Source organism: Silurus aristotelis, assembly GCF_946808225.1.
Source record: "Silurus aristotelis genome assembly, chromosome: 9".
NCBI lineage: Eukaryota > Metazoa > Chordata > Actinopteri > Siluriformes > Siluridae > Silurus > Silurus aristotelis.
This window is the reverse complement of record NC_139582.1, coordinates 15,743,201-15,762,924: the sequence shown is the minus strand read 5'-3', so window position 1 is coordinate 15,762,924 and position 19,724 is coordinate 15,743,201. Positions and strand designations below refer to the sequence as shown.

The 19,724-nt window shown below is 40.6% G+C and overlaps 1 long non-coding RNA gene across 1 annotated transcript in view; it reads right to left on the bottom strand.

The window, feature by feature from the left end:
- The window catches only part of LOC310731478, a 71,235-nt gene extending 59,413 nt beyond the window's left edge, over nt 1–11,822 (bottom strand). The window contains exon 1 of the long non-coding RNA XR_014535208.1: nt 11,717–11,822. This is a non-coding gene — a long non-coding RNA (uncharacterized lncRNA). The remainder of the gene's footprint in view (nt 1–11,716) is intronic.
- Between the last annotated feature and the right edge of the window lie 7,902 nt (nt 11,823–19,724).

Sequence of the window (19,724 nt, the reverse complement as noted above, 5' to 3'; positions counted from 1 at the left end):
GCACTATGGACATTTTAACTATTTTATACATTTCAGCACTCTGACAGTTCACCGTTACATCCACTTCAGCACTCTGGACAGTTCACTAATACGTCCACTTCAGCAATCTGGACAGTGTTACATAAACTGCAGTATTCTGGACACTTCAGCACTCTGGACAGTTCACTAATACATCCAATTTAGCACTCTGGACAGTGTTACATACATTTTAGTACTCTGGACAGTGTTACATACGTTTCAGTACTCTGCACAGTACAGTATTACGTACTTAAAGCAGACTTGGAAAGTTTTAGTTTAAGTGTTTCATGAACAGGAAGGTCTTCACCTGTCACTTGAAAAGCTTTGATGAATACTTACCGCGTCCCCTGAGAGAAGGTGGTACCAGTGGAGCAGTGCTGGAGAATCTCAGACAGCATGGTGCAGTGTGAGGTGTGATGAGGTCTCTGAGGTAAGATGGTCCTGGTCCATTTTTGGCCTTGTAGGCAAGCATCAGTGTTTTGAATCTGATACATGCAGCTACCAGAAGCCTGCCTGCAAGGAGTTGCAGTAGTCCAGGCTCAAAATGACAAGAGACTGAAGAAGCACCTGGGCAGCCTGTGTGGATAGAAATGGTCGAATCCTTCGAATGTTGTAGAGATGAAATCCACAAGAATGAGCCACATTAGCAACATGTGAGGAAAAGGACAGCTGATTGTCCATAGTACCCCAAGGTTGCAAGCAGTGGCTGAAGGGAAGAGCAGAGAGTTATGAAGAGTTATTCTGAGATTCTATTCTGGAGATGAATCACCTGGGATGACCAGCAGTTTGGTTTTACTGGGGTTTAGTTTTAGTTGATGAGCACTCATCTACGAAGAAATGTTCGCCAAACAATCCAAGATCCGAGCGGAAGCTGTGGTGTCTGAGGGCCTAAAATAGTTTAGTGTCATCAGCATAGCAGTGTCTTCTTGGGTTTAGTAGTCAGGGAGCTGAGTCCAAGGGTAAAAAGAAAAGGGAGTCAAGGTCAGGGACAGATAAAAGAGTACAGGAAGCTACAGAGGAGGGAGAGGGGCAATAATGAAGAGGTTGATTGGAAGGTTAACTAAAAGTGCATGGAATTCAAAAGAAGACATGGTTAGATTGGAAAATAGGGAGAGGTGTGGAACACCATCTCCGTGACAACAGTGAACTCGTACCACCACCTCTACCGGTTTCTCTTGGTGAGTGAGAGAAAGCATAGGCAGAAGACAGAGCAGCTGGTGTAGAAGTGTTCTGTGGGGATATCCAGGTCTCAGTGCATGCCAGGAAGTCAAAAGCACACTGAAAGTAAAGCTGTGATAAAGTGAGCTTTCCTTACAGCAGACTGGCAATTCCAGAGCCCACCTGCCACTGATGTTTGAGATTAGGACAACAGAGGAGGGTAGATGAGGTTACTGGCAATGTGACCTCTGTTCTGTGGATGAGAACATCTGTGTCAGTAAGAGGTGACTACAGAGATGGGTTTAAAGACACTTGACTGATCTGACTATTTGAAATCAATGTATGGTTTTAAGAACAGATTAGAACAATATATGTACTAATATAAACACTAAACGTAGAAGGGTTACCTTCAGCGATCAATATAAATGAGTAAGCCCTGCTCACAATTCACACCTCAAGTGAGACTAAAACTACCCTTAATTAATCACCTGAGAGAACTAATAAGCACGGACCAACACTATAGAATAAATAATGCTATACAAGGTAACAATGCAAATAATACTCTAGAATAAACTAAGTTATGTAGTATACAAAATATACTTGTATATACAAAGTATACTTTTGTATACAGTAGTATACAAAAGTCAGAATCCTACCTTACCAGAAGAGAATAAATTACATTAGTATAGCATTCAACACACTTCAGCATTCTGGATACTTCAGCATTACATACACTTCAGGATTCTGGACAGTTCCACAATCTGGACACTTTAACACTACGCACACTTCAGTGTTACATACGCTTCAGAACCCTGGACAGTTCATTCATACATACCCTGCAGTTGGTTATTCCAGACACTAATCTTGCTTAAATATTACATTAAGCAATAAAAACAGTATTTTATGATGAGGAAATAAAGAGAAAGTTGTTCATGATGGTATGTACTGATTGTTTAAACTGAGCCCTTTGATCTCTGATCATCTCTCACTAGGTAAAGAAGTGCTTCAGAATCAGAAGCACATCCTGGACTGGATCTGAGGCTGTGAAGCTGCAGTTATTTCCAGTTGAGGAAGCATTTCATTCTGCATATTTCATTCCCAAATGTCTGGAGGGGTTTTATATAGTTTTATTTTCTGTAAGCATCAATAACATTAAAGTGCTTTGCTCTGTTTCAGTGCATTAAAAAGCCTGAAGTCAGAATGTCTTTTTTCATGCTGTCTCTTTTTTTTTTCCCTCTCTCTCTCTCTCTCTCTCTCTCTCTCTCTCAATGCTTTCCTCATGTTAATCATTTACTCAGGCACATGAGGCATGTCCAGATCAACCCATGAGGCTCAGCAGTGATGTTTTTCGTTTGTTTTTAATTTAGACAGTTTTCCCTCCTGATTGAAGGTCTTGTAAATTTGCTGAGTCTCGCCTGCAGAACAAACTGAACAAATGGTGCTAAATATCCAGCTGAAAAGAAATAAAAAAAAAAAATACAAATAATGCTGAGAGCAGTTAAAAAATGTTTATATTTGATATCTACTGAAATCAGGTCCGAATAGACAGGATTGTTCAGGAAATGTTAATAAATTCTAATTATCGTTTCCATAGTAACAGCTCTTGCAGCACAGAGATGTGTAGAAGGCATGATCCACTGATAAACAGATTTAAATATTCATAAAAGATATGGTAAAGCTTTTGTCAATAAGGAGATGTTTATATAGCGTGCATTGAAGAAGTCTGCAATGTCATCAGTTGTATCAACTTTAGTTTACACCTCGTGATGTCTCACAAACAAGTCATGAGGGAACAAGGGTTTCTACCTGTAGTATATACTACTAATAGTATATAAAAGCAGTATGCATTAAATATAAGCATGTAATGATCTTTAAACAAAAAATAAATTTTGTTGATACACATCTGTGGTGTAACAACAATAAAACAGTTGTTGGAGATCAACTTTTTAATGTGATAACAGGGACTTTGTTTTGTTGATTTTTCTATAACTACAAGGTTTGGTGTTTTTTTTATAGTACTAATTTTAGTGCTTAATGAAGAGGCAGGTCTAATTGTCTATTTTAAATAAGAGTCTCTGGGCTGCTGGGTTTTTTCTTCAGCTTAAAAAAAAAAAAAGACTTTTACTATTTCTTTTATAAAACGTCACCATCAACATGCTGCTTTTACCAATTTGTGTGCGCGTGCGTGTGTGTGTGTGTGTGTGTGTGTGTGTGTGTGTGTGTGTGTGTGTGTGTGTGTGTGTGTGCTACATTTAAAAGAATCTTAAGGCAGACACTGGGACCAAGCTGAAAGGTCCACAGTGCACCCTGTAGGTGAGGAGACACACTGCACCCTGTCCTCCATCTCCCAATAGAAACAACACGGGGCTAAATTTAGCGATTTGTTTACCGTCTCTATCTTTAGCATTAGGCTGTGAGGCTCCTATAAAAGTGTCTTTATAAGATTCTGGATTCCACCACTTTTTTTTGTGAACCCTTTCTGACTATAAGAGATGTGCAAATCTCCAGATTGTGTTCAAGGAAAAAGAACTAACAATAAAGTGACTTTTTTTCCCCCACTTTGAAGGAATTACTGACAGTCACAGACCTATGGTATACATTTACAAAAGAAATGGATGTACTCTGCAGTCTAAAAGTATTGGCACCCTTGACAGAAACACCAGAAATAGTGGTGCTCTTTTTTTTTGCCTACTTATAAAAGCCTTAAGATCTCGGAGGTTCTTTAGAAAGATAAAATTCAAGAATGATGAAGATGAATATGGACTGTAATTAATATAAAAAGGCTGCTACAGTGGTTTACAATCACCATAAACAGTTTTACACTCGAGTCTCCATCAGTGAGCAGGTAAAAACCTGATGTTGAGGATGAGGTTTTCTTTTGAGTCAGGTTCCTCTCAGAGTTTCTGCCATTTTAGGGAGTTTTTTTCATCACCGCTGTTTCTACTGGCTCGCTCATTAGGGACACACTTTTAGGGAGTAATTTATGAATTTAAAATGTATATATGTAATCTATTATTTTCTGTAAAGCTGCTTTGGGACAATGTTGATTGTTAAAAGAGCACAACAAATAACACTAAAATATAATAATGTTATAATAATGCATTTAGTCTCCAGGGGGCATGTCCTGACTGATTCTTTTATCACGTATTTATTCAACAATAAACACAAACTAAATAACACACGAAACAGTTATTCGGTTTACATTGAACATTTTACACAAAAACAGATTCATTAATCTACTTCCCTCCAAGCTTTATTTTACTTCAGAAAGTCTCTGTATGCATTTCGATGGTGGGGTGAGAATAGAAAAAGAAAAAACTGATTTTTTCACCAAGCAAATCAGACAAAATAATCAGATCACAATCTTCTGATGTTTCATCTTACAACATCTAAAAAGAGTTGTGGAACATGTTCAGCCCAAATGTTGGACAAAGAAAATACTGTTTAACATGTACGTAGAAAAACAGTGTTTATCCGTTATTCTGTTGTTTGCTAAAGTCAAATGTAGTAAGACTTTTAACATGGCTGTTAAGACACACACACACACAGTGAACATTATCTCTTAAAAATACTTCAGCATGGTGGAAATAACACCCTATTCAGAGCAGAGATAACTGTAATTATGGGATTTCAGATCAATGTGGAACATCTCTTAAGAAAAATGGTTGGAGTTTCTCATTTCCAGGTGGCCACACGCCAGCGCAAACATTTTACCAGCTCCATTTTCATTCCGCTGATCCTCACTGCTTTGCCCCTCCATCTGTTTTTCTATTTTTTTTAGATAATGCTGTAAAATTTTGGCTGGGACGATGAGAGGAAGCCGCCTGACCCTCACTGTGTCTCCACTTCACCCAAAGCCACAGGCTGAAAACCCGTAATTACACCATCAACAGCTGCGAATCAATTTACACCTCCATGGTGAGAAGACAAAAGGGCAACTCCGAGGGGAGGAGAAGGAGGAGGGGAACGGTGAGGAAACAGGACAGATAGCATTACACACCTCAGATACAAATAACTGAAATTTCACAACAGAGAGAGAGAGAGAACCTCTAATTGATCATTTATATCATTTCAGCTCTCAGCTCTAGAAACCTTTCCCCTCTTTCTCTCTGTTTAGAAAAAGATTTCTGTTTAGTGCAGAAATATTGGCACCCTTTACACAAAATCTAGAAACAATTCTAGTCTCCAAAAAAAGGAATGTATTGTAATGAACCTGAACACTGACCATCTCTTTTTCTCTTTCCAATGGTTCCAGAAACTTCTACTTTCCTCAGGCATGCAGAGTGTTAAGAGTATCCAAGTAGACATGATACCAATCACAAATTTAAAGAGAATGAAAATAAGAAATACTGCAAAACATAGAGTTCTAATTTTTTATAATTGTGCCTCCTCATTCTTTTGCTCTCTTATTCATCGCTCGGTACAAAGAATACAAATAAACAATGAAAGGAATTCATGGCAATCATTTTTAATAAATAAGACTCACTAAAGTAATGCAAGTGAATTCACTTATTAATGTTCTGCTGTGTGTGAACACACCAAACTGAATTCATCTTTATTTGGAATTCTGTGATCGTGTACTTCGCTGTAACGTTTATGTTTCAATTCAATTCATGTTTATTTGTATAGCGTTTTTAACAATGAACATTGTCTCAAAGCAGCTTTACACAGATAATGTGGCGATTAAAAGTAAATATGTTCTTTGTAAGTTCGTTTGTCCCTGATGAGCAACTGTGGCAAGGAAAAACTTCCCGAGATGGCATAAGGAAGAAACCTTGAGAGGAACCAGATTTAAGAGGGAACCCATCCTCATCTGGGTTGCACCGAATGTCCATTTGAAGCAGATATACAATGTTGCGGGGTACAGTGATGATGATCAGAAGCGAACTGTATTCCTGAGTCAGTGTACGAGACTGTTGACATTAACTACAGTCCAGTCCATCCTCAAAGCACCCGTTCTTACTCCAGAATTACATGGAACCACCCAAGGTGTTGATGAGAAACCGTCCCGAGCTGCACAGAGTGGCCTCCAGTCGAAGAGAACACTATCCAGAGGCAGGCCTGGACGAAGTGGGAAGATCCACTGAGGGGAGAGGGGCAGGACCAGTGGTCACTGGAGTCTCAGGAGCAAGTTTGACTCGACCGAGAGAGAGAGAGAGAGAGAGAGAGAGAGAGAGAGAGAGAGAGAGAGAGACAGAGAGAAAGAGAGAGAGAGAAGAGGGTGACGACGGAAAGAGAAGGATATGGATTATTAAGTGTCCTTATTGTTGTATGAAAGTTAGTGTCACTGTGCAGTTTGGACTCCGGCAAGACTCGCTATGGCAGCATAACTGAGTGTGAACAATCTTCTACTCAAATATAATAGATTTGGTTAAATGATTTTTTGCTTTCTCATATCAGTTAAAATGAGAAGTGAATCGTTTCTTGCATTTACACCATAAAAATGGTGGCTGTTGAATTTTCAGGTTATATTATCAAACAGGGTGCAGTCAGCATTCACTTTCATGCCAAAGGTTTTCAAAAGGGTTGGAGCTCTTGCAGGAGATCTTCCACCTCATCCAATGCATGGAAAGCAGAGCTTCCTGGAGCTGGCATTGTCATCCTGAAACAGATTTGGATCTTCTAGTTCACATGAAGGAAAAATGTCATGCTCCTGCTTCCAAAGACAGTTTGCAGAAGACGCACATATGGCTGGAAAATTCAGGTGTTAAAGAACAAACAAATCAGTTTTTTTTGCCCCATATTTATTATATATTCAGGATTTAAAGTGACTTCCTGAATAAATCTTTACTGGATGGAGAATAAAGAAACACTGACATTTCAACAGTATTCATTAAAAAGCTCATGTTTTTTCATCTAAAAATAAATGAAAGGATGCAGAAAAAATGAATGAGAAGGTCCACTACAGCGATCAGAACCTGCAGAAAGATCGACAACACAAAGAGCACAGCGCATCACTCGCTTCCTCTTTTCCCTCTCACAGGCCCTTGGCACATTCATTAGAATTTTTCTTTCCCTAGAGATGCACCCTCGTTCACGATTCAGTCCCTCAGTGGGAATGAGAGAAATGATGATGATCATGATGATGATGTGCCTTGGTGAAATCATTACCTCTAGCTGTTCTTTATCCCTCACTTTCTCCCTCCTCAATTTTCTTTTTCATCTTTTTTTATCCATCACTATTTCAGAGATTCCAGGACTCCAGAGACGCATGAGAAAGTCCTCTACCTGTATCTGTTCAAATATTCATCCCCTGGAGATGTCCCCTAGAGAGATGACCTCGTTCAGTGGAAGTGAGGGATGATGAGGTGTGATGGAGAGGCGCTGACCTGCCTCTCACATTAAATAAAAATAGGAAGGAAAGACAAAATAATATTGTGTGGTGAAAAAGCGCAAGGGTGCTGTGCAGTTCTCTCTCTCTTTCTCTCTCTCTCTCGATCATACACACACACACACACACACACACACACACACACACACACACACACACACACACACACACACACACACTAGTGCCTCTCTTGTTTTGTTTCCATAAAAAAAATGTAACACGTACACACAAATAAAGCTGCTCAGTGACAAACTTTCCCTTCATCACCAAGACGAGGAAAAGACCTTTTACACGTTTATACATGTGATAATGAGTCTGGATTTCAGGAACAGACAAGGTGAAGGTTGGAAAAAAAAAATATAAAAAACACATAATACAGCAGACGAGTACGAGCCTACAAATAACCAGTGTGAATTTTTAATAATGAATAAAACACTCACAGCAAACACCCTCACCCTCAATCACCAGCCTTGCTTTATTCTCTAGTTATTGTTCTGAAGATGTCGAAAAAATCCATTACTGTAACTTTACTATTACAAAGTGCTGCCAATGTAGACTCCTTCTATAAACATCTCATAACTTCAGGAAAGAAATCAGTAAAGACTAATCAGCACATTCTCAACCAATCAGAATCCAGAAAGGTTTGAAGGAAGTGATGATCCATGGCTCAGTGTGTGTTATATGATTAGAATGTACAATGTGGAGGTGAAAATGACCCGAGGTGAATCAGAAAGCATTAATTTGGTGCAAGGCCTCACACCTAGCCGTAGATTTTATCACCTTAAACCATGATCACTTACCAGCATTGAGGAGTTCAAGCTGATATTTATATATTCAGATCAAAACTGAATAAATGCTTAATTTTCTTTTAAACATTTTATATACAACTCATTACATCTACAACTCCAAAATCAAATCACACACAGAAATAAAGTAGTGCCAGAAGATCACATTCATTTAAATAGTTACTATAGACAGTGAATTGTGTGTCTGTGCTGCATCTCTACTAATAATGAAACTGTTGGAGTGAACTCCTGATGCTGTTTTTGTTCTATTTCACATATTTCTCAAATGTTTTCTTTTGCAGTTCTTGGAATTCATCTTGTGCCTCAAATCTTTTTATTAAAAATCACTGTATTCACCATATAAGTTCCAGCACACAGAAATCCTCCATGGAGACCAGTAAGGTCATTGCAGCTCTCACACTGGATGGAACTGGGAATTATTATTGAAGCTCTGAACTCACACCTAAAGTTCTAGCCAATCAGAATCCAGTATTAACACTAACCCTGGTATCACATAAGATAAATAACAGACATTTTCCTTTGTTAATCTCAGTGTGAAGATTTGAGTCAAAATATTTTTGTAATCAGAGTGCACCTGTGGAAAGTTGATATGGAGTAGGAGGAGCAGAATGATCAGGAACAATGATTGACTTTTTCTTCTCGGCTTCTATTCAGTTCGGATATTAAAAACCCGAGGTGTCAAATCGCTCAGAAGTGAAATGTGTGCTGAATGAATGCTGCATGCTGTAAAAGCCATTCAGATGTTATTCTGATCTATATACATGGACACGGTGAAAAGACCGTTTGGAAAAGTGTAATTGTACCAAAATTAGAGCTCCATCAGAGGAAGAAAACGTGAATGTGCCTCACACTGTGAGCTTAATTACCCATCTTAATTAACATGTCCTCCAGTCTAAAGACACCGGGGAGACGGGGACGCTCACTCGCTCCTGTAATAGCACCGAAATTTCATTACGTTTTTGTACTGGATGTGTCCTCTATATATATATATATATATATATATATATATATATATATATATATATATATATATATATATATATCACACACGTGTGTATTTGTGTGTGTGTGTGTGTGTGTGTGTGTGTGTGTGTGTGTGTGTGTGTGTGTGTGTGTGTGTGTGTGTGTGCGCCCCAGGTCTGCAATCATCAGCGCCAGAGAAATAATAGCCAAATTAGCTGTTACGTCACATGATGGATTAACAAAAAAAGAAAATTAATAGCAGTTAGAAATGTGACAGATGTCCAGACACTGAGGTTTTCTCTTCTTTGTTCTCTAAAACATTTTCGTGCATTTTAAACGGCAATGACGTGGCTGCGGATCTAAAAGCCAAAGAAGTGTCAATATTTATGGGCCATTAAAACATGCTAATTATCCAAACACTTCTCTTTAAACCAATAAAAAACAACATGAATAACATACACACCCCAATGTCCTCCTGCTGTATCCAATTTCAAACAGATAACATGAGCTAGCTGCTTACTGCTAGAACAATCGTGTTTAGAAAAACACTGCAGTACGCCATATCTGATCAACTACCACCATCCATGATTGTTATCCATATACACCACAACTACACCCCACTACACTGCCTCTACACCGCCTCTTTCACCACCACTACACCCCCACCACACTGCCTCTACACCGCCTCTTTCACCCCACTACACTGCCTCTACACCGCCTCTTTCACCCCCACTACACCGCCTCTTTCACCCCCACTACACCGCCTTTTTCACCACCACTACACTGCCTCTACACCGCCTCTTTCACCACCACTACACCGCCTCTTTCACCACCACTACACCGCCTCTACACCGCCTCTTTCACCCCCACTACACCGCCTCTTTCACCCCCACTACACCGCCTCTTTCACCCCCACTACACCGCCTCTTTCACCCCCACTACACCGCCTCTTTTACCGCCTCTTTCACCCCCACTACACCGCCTCTTTCACCCCCACTACACCGCCTCTTTCACCCCCACTACACCGCCTCTTTCACCCCCACTACACCGCCTCTACACCGCCTCTTTCACCCCCACTACACCGCCTCTTTCACCCCCACTACACCGCCTCTTTCACCCCCACTACACCGCCTCTTTCACCCCCACTACACCGCCTCTTTCACCCCCACTACACCGCCTCTACACCGCCTCTTTCACCACCACTACACTGCCTCTACACCACCTCTTTCACCCCCACTACACCGCCTCTTTCACCACCACTACACTGCCTCTACACCACCTCTTTCACCCCCACTACACCGCCTCTACACCGCCTCTTTCACCCCCACTACACCGCCTCTTTCACCCCCACTACACCGCCTCTTTCACCCCCACTACACCGCCTCTTTCACCCCCACTACACTGCCTCTACACCGCCTCTTTCACCACCACTACACCGCCTCTTTCACCACCACTACACCGCCTCTTTCACCACCACTACACCGCCTCTTTCACCACCACTACACCGCCTCTTTCACCACCACTACACTGCTTCTACACCACCTCTTTCACCAGCACTACACTGCCTCTACACCACCTCCTTCACCGCCATTCAATTTTTTCAGTTTTGACACTGTTTGCAATGTATATGATTACGCTCTCATTATTTGAACAGCACTGCCACGTTGATGCCACTTCAATGCCACTTTACTTCCATTTAAATTTCAGCTTTTACACTGTTTACACATCAACCATGTTTGTAATGAGCTTCCACTTTTATTTATCTCAAGTCCTTGTTTCAGCAGTGTTTTCCCTCCTACTGCACTACTACATCCCACAATCACACTGCATCCATTTATTCTTTATATAAATGTCTCTATAGCCTTAATGTTTTCATATACTGATGATGTTAAAGTACTTTTTGCTTTCTGGTGCTTTTCTCAGGCCACTCCTACATCAATGTCTCCTGCTTTTCTAATTCTCAAAAATCAATTACTGATAATTAGTAATACAATTAAATTGTCATTAAATAATACAAAAGCACTTTTCATTGTACATATAATGTACATACAAATCTAAATCCGTAACTATATATCACTACAATGATTTTCTAAATAACTCCTGTAGACAGGTTGCATTTATTCAGTGCAAATTGCTTTGCACTTCATTTTATACAAACTGCAGCAGAACCCAAAATAATCATCAAATCATTTCACATTTTTCTGATTTCTGGCACTTTAGCAACTGTATACATATATACATATACATACATACATACATACATATACACACACACACACACACACACACAAACACAGAGACAGACGTTTCGCCTGTTGCGCCTGAACTAGATTAGATGTTCACGTGTGAAAATAAATCATGAACCAAACCTCCGCACAGTAACACACACACACACACCATCACCGTGTCCACAACTGATTACACACACTTCCTTACTCACCTTTCCCCCGGGGATGACGTCGGCATTCCTCTACAGACCCTCACTGTTCCCCCGCAGCTCTTCGGGTCTTCAGGTCTGATCCACTCTCCGGCTCTCCGCTGGTTTTTTCCTCGTGGAGGTTCCGTGACACTGCGGTTCGTAAACGGTTCACCTCCCAAACCCACCTGACCACAGTGAAAACAGATGACGTCACCGACTTATTGGCATCTTGAATCATTTATCAAGTGACATCTAATTAGGGTTATATTTAAAAAAAAGACATGTAGAATAGAGTTTATTGTAAACTTAAATAGAAAATAATACATTCATATTTTATTTCTCACAAAAAATTAAATCACTTACTTTTGAATATTGTAAATATCACTAAGAAAACGCAAATAAAGCCAAATAAAGTTGAAACGGACAGTGGGAGATGATTGGTTGATAGGGAACAGATGTGATTGAGCTGGAGAAGAAACACTAGACCCCTTATAGAACATTAGTAAAGTTACTGCAGTGTAAAAAGCTCCATCAACTGACTGCACCCCAGACCTCCTCACCACATCGTGTGTGTGTGTGTGTGTGTGATTCCAAAGTGTTAGAGCTCCATAGAGTATTCTAAAATAAAGTAAAATAAGGCGGTGGAAACCGGGAGCAGTCACGAGGCCGTGTAGAAGATAACAACAAAGAGAGAGAAAAGCTCGCGGTTCTGTTTACATGCAATGTCCAAAAAAATAAATTAGGCTTTCGCATTTGTGTATTATGTAGCCAACACAGAGCCACAGGGACACCACACACACACACACACACACACACACACACACACACACACACACACACACACACACACACACACACACACACACACACACACACAGTTTCTGTCTGCTTTATTCCAAACAAACATCCATATCAGGTTAGAACACTGCCTGGCACGCGGGCGAACACACAAACATTCGCGGCAGGAATGTGAGGAGCAGCTGCACTGAATAAATCACACATTTCTGCACCAAGAAATCAAAACTCAAGGCGACAAAATGGATTTCATACAACTTCGAAAATATAAACACACACACACACACACACACACAGACAAACACAACTTTAAAAGCTGTAAAACACTAAAACATCGCTGCACTGATACAATAATAACTCTGATATGAGTCTTTTCTTTGTTCTGTCTTTGAAAAATTAATTAAGCATCAAAATAAGAAAACGCCACAAGAGACTCCGAGTGTGTGTGTGTGTGTGTGTGTGTGTGTGTGTGTGTGTGTGTGTGTGTGTGTGTGTGTTTAATATCTACAACAGGTTCTCTGGCTAAATGTATTACTGACTTTCCCACCCAGATGTTGCTTCTTCTCCAAACTGCTACCCAAACTTGGAGACACACAATTGTATCGGACGTCTTTGGATGCATTAGCATGAACTTTTGCATTTACTTGAACTATGTGACTCAAACCTGTTCCAGCATGATAATGCCCCTGTACACAACAACAGATCCATGAAGATCTGCTTTCCATGGGTTGGATGATGTGGAAAATCTCCTGCTATAGAGATCCAACTCTATTGAACACTTTTGGGATGAATGTGAACACTGACTGCACCCCAGGGACCTCCTCACCTTCTCACCTACATCACTACCTGACTTTACTAACACACTCGTAGCTGATTGAAACTCCACAACATTTAGTTGAACATCGTTCCAGAAGAGTGAAGCTCATTATAACAGGAATAATTGTGGATTGAGATGTTCGAAAAACACATAGCAATATTAAGCTCAGGTGTCCACATACTTGGCATTATAGGGTATATATCTCCATCTATCTGTGTGTGTGTGTGTGTGTGTGTGTGTGTGTGTGTGTGTGTGTGTGTGTGTGTGTGTGTGTGTGTGTACAGTATGTGTGTGGGGGTGGAGTTAATTACAGAAGCACTGAAGTGTCACTAAGCTGTAGAGGAGAATAAAACGAGTGTAACAAGCAGTAGGGTGTGTACAGGTCAGAGAGAGCCATCGTTCAGGGAAGTAGTAACAAGTGAGCGTGAGCATAAGCGTGAGCGTTGTCCCTGCTTACAAAGCACACTGTTTATAAACTTCATAAAAAACATAGCTAATAATCTCTGTTTTTCTCTCTTTTAAGCTGCACATGTATCTCATAAGATTCCAAAAATTCTGACCCCTTCTACTTTCCAGACCTGCCTGATCCATCCTGATGCCCTACGTCTGGATGGATTTAACTTCACTTTACTGTGAGTCTCTGTGTGTCTCTAACACATGCATTCTGCACTTCCTGTGTTGTTCCTGATTCCAGGTTGGTTTACAGTTTTAACGTCCTTGAAAGCTGTAATTTCAGCAGTCATGAGCTACAGGAAACATTTACCTGGAAATGAGGGCAGAGAGAAAGAAAGACTGAAAGTTACAATAAAAGAGTGTGTGTGTGTGTGTGTGTGTGTGTGTGTGTGTGTGTGTGTGTGTGTGTGTGTGTGTGTGTGTGTGTGTGTTGTAATGGTGGACAGTTCCAGCTATCTCATCAGCATACACATCTTTCTCCCTCAATGATTATCTTTACTCTATCTATCTATCTATCTATCTATCTATCTATCTATCTATCTATCTATCTATCTATCTATCTATCTATCTATCTATCTATGTCCCATTCTCTCCATCTATCTAGCTTCTTGTATTGCAGTTCTTATTATTTTTTCCTCAGTGTGTAATCACAGAGATTATCAGAAGATTAAAACTGAAAAGAGTGTGATCCACTCAGACAGAGCAGGGACGAGATTGAGAGAGAGGGGGGGGGGTACAGATAGTGAGTGACAGGCAGAGACAGGTAGATTACAAAGGGGCAAAAATATAAACATGTATAAATATTAACATACAACAGTTTCCTTCTGTGCTGGAATCATCCTGTGCGCTAGAGGTTTTCCTCCTCTATCTGAGTTTCCTCCTCTGTCTGAGTTTCCTCTGTGAGTTTCCAATGCTGATTTTGTGCACACTGTTTTGCTGGACAGAAGATCAGACAATAAAATGACCTCAGATGCGAGTGTGTTAACATTTTGTTCTGCACATGACTGTGTCTGAATACAGAATCATTACACTGCAGTGCTTATCATTTCACACAGCAGCATATAACAGAGACACAATCTAATCTCTCTCTCTCTCTCTCTCTCTCTCTCTCTCTCTCTCTCTCTCTCTTTCTGTCTGTCTGTCTGTCTGTCTGTCTGTCTGTCTGTCTGTCTGTCTCTCCATGTGTCTAACTCATCCCTGCTCTGTCCAAGTCGATCACAGACGTTTTCAGGCTTCAGTGGTTTATAATCTGCTGATGATCTCTTTGATTGCATGCTGCAGGAACAAGCTGACTGACAGCCGAGCAGATCCTCTTCACTACTGTTACACTGAGAAACAGGCTGAGAGAGAGAGAGAGAGAGAGAGAGAGAGAGAGAGAGAGAGAGAGAGAGAGAGAGAGAGAGAGAGAGAGAAAAAATGAAAGTAACAACAGGGCAAAAAAACACTGACAGAAAGAAAGAGACTCAACAGTTAACTGTTTACAGAAAATAGGAGGCGGAGTGAACATGAAGTGGGCGGAGCAAGTGGTGGTTTACAGTGGATTTAAACAGTATATTATTGAATAATTTTGTGGTTTTGTTCTTCAGATTATTTCATCACGGATCCTGAAACTCACAGAAAACTGTCTAACAAGAACTTTTGAACTCATCACCACCAATTAATGGAGTGAAACAGAACCGTTCCTGACATTTTTAATCTCATCTATAATCATACTGTAGTTCTTTAGGAATAAAAAGTTAGACACTATTAACTTACTAATCATTTTCTCGAGCCATTTCAATGTTCATTAATTAATAATCAGTTCCTGTAATCGGTTCTTCATGCTGGATCTTCTGATGATGATGAACTAGGAACTGAACCATGTAGAGCAAATCCTTAACCGCTCACACACACACCCTCCGCACTGTCCTACAGAATAGATGGTTTTATTCATAACATTAAAAAAGCAGCATTTTAAATCTCAGGAGTTTCCAGAGAGAAAAAAACAATCCGAGGAGAGACAGCAACTGATACTCAGCTAATCCTTGGTATCAGAGCGATTCGGTCCAGACAAACAGAGAGTGGAGGAGAAGGAGAAGGGTTGCCATGGTAACTGGAGTTATCTCTTTGATGGGAGCTGGATGAGCAGCGCAGGAATATAAAAAAAAAAACCTCACCTGAGGCGCAGCGTGGGTTAAAAATAGCAAGCAGCGATTTGCAGACCTGCCAACGCCGACCGGGATTAACGAGTGTTTCCGGGAAAGGGGGAGGAGTGTGAAACTAAAACCCAATAAACAGGAAATTTACTGCAGAACTGCAGAAATCTTTTGTCTAATCTGTCTCGTAGAAGTCATGATGTTGCTCGAGACGTCTGAGGTTTTCACCGATATTTAACATCTTTTTTTTCAACCAAAATATTCGGTCTAAAGCAGATCAACGAATAGATCACTGTATACAAATAAGAATAATATGAAACTACACAACAATTAATACAGAGCATATGGGCATTCGAGTGGTGAATCTTTTTGAATGTCCCATTCCACATTTAGTGTTCTGGGAAGATGTTCCACTAGATGTTGTGGAGATACATTCAGCTATAAGGGTTTTTGTAAAGTCAGGATGTAGGTGAGAAGGTGAGGAGGTTCCTGGGGTGCAGTTGTAACGAGTTATGAGTGTAATATAAATGGAATCATTTGCTTTTTCACAAAAATCCTGCATTGCTATATTATTTGTTTTCTTTCTTTGGGTATTGAGTGTTTATTTTGCTGTTTTCTGTAAGAGACATTTATTTTGATATTTACTCTTGGCGTTATGCGGACGGCATTTTCAATTGAGCGCACGTCCCTCGTCAGTTTGCATTGCATATGCTGGAGAGAGGTAGGTGTTTGTGTGAGCTCTTCAATTAATGAGATAATTAAACTCATTAAGTGTAAATTTGATTTGATTTCACTTTGTGAACAGTTCTGAGACTGATATGTTCTATTGTATGTTTTATGTGCAAGTGGATTTAGAATGTGGGGATTTATCATGTGGGCCATATGTATTTAGTGTTGATGTGCTTCTGAGTTGTTAGCCAGCTAACAAGTGTTGTACTATACAGGAATACGTTGTCACATGGTGCCCATGAGTGATTTCTCCTTATTGACATTAATTCACAGAGAGACAAGGAGTGTTGATTGGTGGGTGAAACTGCTAATAAACCTTTCTTTGGTGAACTGAATGAAAGTGTCCTGAGCCTTTCTTGAACACAATGCAGACGAGAGTAGCAGCGGTTATCAGTAGACCGGCTACATTGGTGCCGTGACCCGGATGAAGATTTGCTTCAGGATCTACGTCAGCTGGGTCACCGAGGGATGCTGAATTAAGGTTCACCTGTTCTTTAGTGGAGATCTGTGACATTATAAATGGAAATTTGAGCTTCTTGATTTTGGATAGTATTGATTGATGTATTTTCTCAGATTAGTGGTTCTTTTTTGTTAAGAGTTATAGAAATTTCTAACAATTATTGCATTTAAAAATTTATCAAGTTATATTTTTTTTTGTGTGTGATTCTGAGCATGGCATTTAGTTTAAAAGGAAATGAATTTGATGTAAATGACACCATGACTGGCTTGGGTTTTGGAAGAGGTAGGCTTTTTGGTGAAGTTCCAGTTACTCCAATTGTCAGGGAGAGTAGAGTTGAAGAAGCATCTCCTGTATTATGCTCCACACGTGTAACTGAACCTGGTTCCAATTCAGCAACTGATACTTTGCCTTTAGCTGTCCCAGATATAAATGATCCAAATTGGCAAGGTTTGATAGCTCACATCGCTAAACAAGTAGGACAGACAATGTTAGGTTCTCAAAAAGAGGCTAGTAACGGGGTAGGGGTGTGCAAACACAAGGGTTGAGTACCAGTAATACATCTTCAGATATATTTTCGCTTAACTTGACTGGAGTGAGGTTGGTCATGCAATCTGATGCCAAAGAGCCCCCAGTTTACTGTGGTGATTCATCAGACAAGCTGGGAGTTCGTGAGTGGAGCTGATGGATACATATTTGCGAAAGAGAGGCATACCATTGGAAGAACATCAAGAGATTTTGAGCAGATTGATGGGCAAAGCTAAAGATCTAGTCAGTTACCCTTCGTTGTAATTTAGCTTTAAACCCAGTTAAGAACCCAAAGGTTATCATGGATATCCTGAAACAACATTTTAGTGATGCCAACTATTCATGCATGCCTTTGGCCGACTTCTATGGCACTGTTCCTTTAGCAGGAGAAGATCCTGTCGAGTACTGGGTGCGGCTGAATAAAGCAGTGGATTTGGCAGAGGAAGCTTTAAAGAGACTTGGACGACGGATGGAGGACCCATGTCAAGAAGTGGCTATGATGTTTGTGAAGTACTGCCCCGATTCCACTCTTGCTGCGGTATTCCGTTTTAAATCCCCAGAAAAATAGACAGGAGATCCAGAAACAGCTTGACCAGTACCAGACAGATTTAAAAGAGCAGATGTCAACCAAACTGAAACGTCATAATGCTCCCCGACATGCCACTGCTCACATTCAGATGTCCTGCGAGAGTGAGGAAGTGGATGTTGGCTCTCCTATAGAGCCAGGTGAGTGTAGCAAAGTCAGTACTGCACAGAGTAATGACAATTGCATGAGAACTTTGATTAGTCTTCTTGACCGTGCTTTGTCTCAAAATGTCCAAATGCCTACTCGTCAGCCACAGAGCAAGTTCTGTAGAGTGTGCAGATCTCACGATCACTCTACTGTGACACATTGTCGACGAGAGCATCTGTGTTTTGCATGCTTTCAACCTGGGCATAGTAAGAGAGACTGTGCAAGTGACAGGTCCAGGCCTGGTCCGGCAGCATTCTGTGGTTTACAAACTTTAAACTAGATGGCTCACGTTTGGGAGGGGGATGCGTGAGCGCAAGCGAAAAACCCCTAGAGAGTGTCAATCTTCCTCATTTCTATGAAAATGCATGCACACAGGCTCCTATAGGGACCAAGGTGATAGCACAAAATGTCCAGGCAGTTTTTATAACATGTTAACATTATAACAATAACATGTTTTTATTGAAGGGAATGCTTGATACAGGTTCCATGGCCTGCACTTTTAGTGAGGAAGCAGAGAAGAGGCTGTTACATGAAAATGTGCTGTCTACACCCACACCGCTTCAGGAGGAAGCCGTCTTAGTAGGATGTGGTGGTAAGGTAACGAGACCAAAATGTATGTACGAAGTTAAATTGAAAATTTATGGAGAAAGCTGCCTAGTACCAGTTCTCGTTGTACCTGGTCAGCGGGATGATCTGATCATTGGTACAAATGTAATCAAATTCCTTGCACATCGCATGAAAGGCGTCAGTGACTACTGGAGACTTGTTTCTAATCATACAGTGGAACCAATTGCAAAATGTGAGCAAAAAATGTGAGAGATACAATGATGTGTTTTCCAAGCACACATTGGACTGTGGAGAAGTAAAAGGGTTTGTTCACCGCATTCGGCTGATGGATGAGCGTCCTTTCAGACTTCCTTATCGACGAGTGCCACCTGCACATTACCAAAAGCTGCGTCAAGTTTTGTCCAAGATGGAAGAGCAGGATAATTGGGAAGTCTGTAAGTGAGTATGCTTACCCGTTAGTCCTAGTGTGGAAGAAGGATGGCAGTTTTAGAGTATGCACAGACTTCAGATGGTTAAATGCAAGAACGATAAAGGATGCACACCCACTTCCTCATCAGTCTGACTGTTTAGCTGCTCTAGGCGGGAACACACTCTTCAGCACCATGGACCTGACGTCAGGATTTTATAACATCCCCATGGCTGAAAAGGACAAAAAAATATACAGCGTTCACAACTCCAGTAGGCCTATACGAATATAATAGTATGCCACAAGGTCTATGTAATAGCCCCGCCTCCTTTATGAGAATGATGGTCAGCATCTTCGGAGACTTGAACTTCAGCAGTTTGTTGTGCTATCTTGACGACTTGTTGGTGTT